We start from the raw sequence: 4757 nt of genomic DNA, 5'->3' as shown, positions 1-4757 counted from the left end.
TCTTACATTTGCCCACAAACAAAACCTCTTTGGTCTGTCTCTTCTCGTCTCTCTAATATACCTATGATATCTCTCCTTGTCTCGTCTCTTCCTTACACACCCCATTTGATATGTTTAGGGAGGAAGAAGGCAGCCCTCCACCCTTTCCCTGGCGTTTTGAAACTTGTTAGCCTCTCTGTGTCTCTCTCTCTCTTACACACCCACTTGATGATGTTTAGGGAGGAAGAAGGCAGCCTCCACCCTTCTGGCGTTTTGAACTTGTTAGCCTTGTCATTGTGGTGATGGACGTTGGTCTAAATTTGATACCGTCTCGTTTTTACCCCTTCTCTTGTGGTTAACGTCACTTGGTTCTGTACTGTAAAATCCTGGAAAAATGTCTGTACTGCCTCTCTGTTGTTGCTTTTTACCTCAAGCAAATTATTGTAGTATAAATCAAATTACTTGAATTAGACCAAAATACAACAGAATAATAGTCATCCTGCCTTAGAAATTTGCCAATTGTTGCATTAACAATTAGCAAATATTAGCATATTATAAACCTGAATAAAGAAAATGAGGAGTTATATAAAAGAAGCAACATTTTCATCATTAGAACATGTGTTCTCTGTCAAAATGTTTAATCATTTAGTCTATAAAATGGCAGAGAATAGTGACAGATGGCTGTTTTCCAGAGCCCAGTGTTTCAGCTTTGAATTGGTCGATTTGTCCACAAAACAGCAAATCCTAAACATTAAAGAGGCTGGATTCAGAAATTGCTTGCCATTTTTCTTAAGAAATTACTTAAGATTGTTGTTTTGATTGTACTTGTTTACCAGTTACTTGATAAATACTGGATGTAGCGTGGACAAAAAAACATAATTTTTTTCCAATTCCAGTCATTTGGTCAGAATGTGAAATATGTTTGTTCTCGGATCTGTGCGTGGAATGAAAAAGAAAAAGAGCCAGAAAATAGGCTTCATGTATGTAAACACATATATAAATTATATATTATAGTCTGTTGTTTCCTTCTTGCAATATTTTGCTCTAAACGACCGTCACTCATTTCTGCATTTAAAGAGAAATTCTACTTTTCTGTCTACAATTGCATAGGAACTGACCTCAGGAATGTGCTTTGCTGGCACCTCCATTGTATTTTATTGCGCTACTCCGCTGCTCATTTTTATGGGTACAGACTGCTCTTTCAGTCTGACTACTATCATTAAAGAGCACGTTTTCTTGCCATGATGTAATTTCCTGTCCACTTTTGAAAACTATGTAAGTATGTGAGAGCTCAGGAGAAGTATGCACGGGTCCCCATGCACAACCAGCACGCTTAACAGTATTTTCCCATCTGCATTTACTCAGAGAAGGTGATGTTTTTTTGAAAATGACTGATGAGTCATATGATATGAGCACTAATCAGTTTTGTGCATTTGAAAAATTTTTGTAGGACTCCTGCTCGTTCCCGAGAGAGTTATGGGCTCCACTGTTGTTAAGATGTGTGGGTGGATCAAAGAAAATTTTTTCTCCTGTTTCTCATCATTGTTCCTACTTTTTCATTCCTACTTGCTCTTTTTTCTCCATCTTAATTTGTATATTTAGTAAAACCTCTTCATTGCCCTTATATCTCTCTCTCTTGACCTACTAACCTCTCTGTGTCTGCCTGTTTCTTCTTCAGCCCTTCCGCCTGTTTCTGTGTCTCTTTCCCTCCTCGTCGGTCTCTTAATGAGAGCAAGCCGAGTGAATGTGTGGCATAGAACAAACAGACAGAGGAGATAAAGAGGTGTTGAGAGGAGGAGAGGAGGATGAGGAGAGGGAGAGAGAGATTCAGAGAGAGACGGGGAGAGAGCTGTGAAAAGCTAAATAGGCTACACTTGAAAAAGAGAGCCGGATCAGACAAAGAGTGTGAAGCTGTCACATGTATTTTGTCTGCTGTGCAGTTAAATGAATCATGTCAGTGAGCAGGTTTAAAGGTGCACCATCGCTCCAGACTAGAGGTAATCTGCCGAAATAATCATTTCAGTCAGCACATTTACAGAGACAACTGATATTTTTTCAATAGAAAAGTTTTATTGTACATATCAAACCAAAGGAACTCGTTAAGAACAAGCAAGGTTTATTTTATTTTATTTTTTTATCCCTGCATTAGATTTTATAATTAGCATTTTGGACAAAAGATGCCATGACATCTTGTTTTTTTAGCAATCTTTTAAGTTTTGAATGAATGTACCTGAGTGAGCTAGAGGGACTTGAGCGGATGAAAAGATGAATGGATAAATATTTGCTGAATGTCTTAACAGTAAATAGCTGAATAAAGAAATACCTACTGTAGTGTTGATAAAAAAAGATGCATGCAGTATTTTTGCCATAAAGATAATTGCTTATTAAATAAGATGGCTGTGTTTCGATTACTTGTAATTAATCTCTGATATTTGTTTTTTAAATTTGCCAAAATGCCCTCGTTTTTGTGGAGTTTTGTTTTCCGAATCTTAAAAAAAAAAAAAATCAGTTTAAAAATTGCAAATAAAAGAACTAAACCATTCAAGGCATTACTAAGCCCAGACAGAATGAGCTGGAATGTAGGTGTTAATCACGTTATTCGTTGTTATTCACTGATTAAGATTTTCCTCCATTAAAGCTGTGAACTGTGAGCGGAGGTGCAGACAGACTGGTGGCAGACTGGGTGCAAAAGTAATGGCAGGGGCAGAATGTATAATAGCTACTGTCTGCGGGGTATGTAGAGCATGGAGAAATGGTCTGTCACTATCTGGGGGCAGAGGGGTATTTATAGGAGGGCAATGAAGGGAGGATAGCGGGAGAGGGGGATATTGTCGAGACTAGGACAGAAAATAAGAGTCAAATCAGAGGAGAACAGGAGATCATCGTGGAGAGCTGGATCACAAGGCAAGCTTTCAGATGCTCAGAGAGAGATAAAGAAATAACGGGATAGAGGGGACAAAGTCAGAGGATTTTTTTTTCATGTGTTGCTTTTGTCCTCTATCTGACTCTTTTTCGACTCCATTTCATTTTTATCTTCTCGTAGCTGCGGTACATATCGCCGGCTCTGATAGTCTGAAGAGGGAGAGAGAGGGGAAAAAAAGATGTGAAAATCTCTTTCGTCCACTCTTTGAAGCCACCCCCTGCCCTGCTTTGTTTCTACCTCCCTCTACCTTCTCTCCCTCTCCCTCTCGCTCTCTGTAACTGATCCAGCTCGGCTCATTTCAAACCTAAACATGTCTGTCTGGCTCCAAAACAGACCAGGCCACCCCTCTCCCCTCTCCCCTCTCTTCCCCTCTCCCCTCCCCCTCTCTCTATCCTCTCCCTCCCCCACCAGGGACCCCATTTTACCAATCCAGAGGGATTGATGTTTCATTGCCGAATGCTTAAAGAAAAAAGACGAGAGAGCTCGAGGAGCGTGTGTGTGGTGTGGGTGTGGGTGTGTGTGTGGGTTGTGTCGTGGGGTGGAGGGTGGGAGGGGTGGCCGGGATTAAAGGTGTTCCATGGACACGTGGAGGTGATTTGTTTGTTAAGATTATTTTTTTAAAACTTCTCCAAAAGCGAGGTGATCTCACAGGTGAATTACTGGTTTGGTCAGTTGAAGAGAGGACAGAGGAGAGGGGGAGGAGAGGAGACAGGGAGCAGAGGGACAGTTTGAAAAGAGGCAAGCCCTCCTTCTGGTTCTGGCTTTCTTTCTTTATAGCATCCCGTCAAATAAATTAGGGCACTTAGTTCATAAAACACAGGTAGGTATATATAAAACAAACTTTTCTTGGGGGTTATAAAATGCTCAATACTTTCTTTTTGGTTTTACCCAACCAAAAATTGTTTGGTTCCCTAGCACCAAAAGGAATTGGAAAAAGGCTGGCGGCCAAATGGTCTGCTTTTCAGATTCGTTGGTCTTGTTACTTATTTCTTGAGTAACACTTTGGCCGTAGTTTTGACCTTTTGTACAGGCTTGCTTGTATTCAGACATTCTAACAATTTTTGAGAAACTTTGGTTCTTCTTCTCCATTAAATAAATGGTTAAATTTTAATTGCAGTAAAATGCAATTAAAACATGTTGTTTTTAGGCAGTTGATCGATAATTTGAAATATACAGTTAAAACAAATGAAATCCATATAGTGAAAGCGCAGCAGTTCTGCAGAGCAGCAGGATTCCGGCCTCAGGTTGGCGTCCATTGATGGTTCAGGGCACAGTACTAGTGTTAGGTCCCCCCACGGTTTGGGGCAATCCATACACCATTATTAAGTTGTCAAAATGGGGAAAGAAAAATAGATGTTGAAGCATTAAAAAATATTCCTTTGGGTCGCGGTTACATAGTTTAGTTGAAACACAGCCATTACGTGACTTATTAGAGACCGATGTATTGAGACGCTTCAAGAGCATGGGGATGAAAAAAACAGGCTTGAAAACACCCCTGTGTAATCGCCGCTGTAAATCACTCCCTGCTTTACTATTGAAACGTTCACTCTGTTTGACTGCTCCCCATTTATGCGTGGTCCAAAATTCTGGAGTGGGAACTTATGAACTGTTATACTGCTTCTCAAAGATTGCCACAAGCGGAACAATGAAAGTAATTTCCATTTGGCACGTACATTACTTTCTGCAACATTCAAATTACAGGGGCCGTCACATTTTTTTTTGATTTAGAAAATGGTAAGTTACGCGACACATTTGATAAGTTTGGTTCTGGAAATCTCAATTAAGTGCACACTGCCACGTAAACTACTGGAGTGTCTGTTGTTTTGAGGGTGATTTGGAGGCGGACGGTGAAGTT

At 40.2% G+C, this 4757-nt stretch overlaps 1 protein-coding gene across 1 annotated transcript in view; it reads left to right on the top strand.

The window, feature by feature from the left end:
• The window catches only part of macf1a (microtubule actin crosslinking factor 1a), a gene marked incomplete in the record, with an annotated part of 123316 nt that overhangs the window by 71316 nt on the left and 47243 nt on the right, over positions 1-4757 (top strand).

This window comes from Morone saxatilis, unplaced genomic scaffold, assembly GCF_004916995.1.
Source record: "Morone saxatilis isolate NCDOM2014 unplaced genomic scaffold, NCSU_SB_2.0 Contig9, whole genome shotgun sequence".
In the NCBI taxonomy this organism is placed as follows: domain Eukaryota; kingdom Metazoa; phylum Chordata; class Actinopteri; family Moronidae; genus Morone; species Morone saxatilis.
The sequence above is the reverse complement of the archived record's forward strand: the minus strand, read 5'-3'. Positions and strand labels throughout refer to the sequence as shown.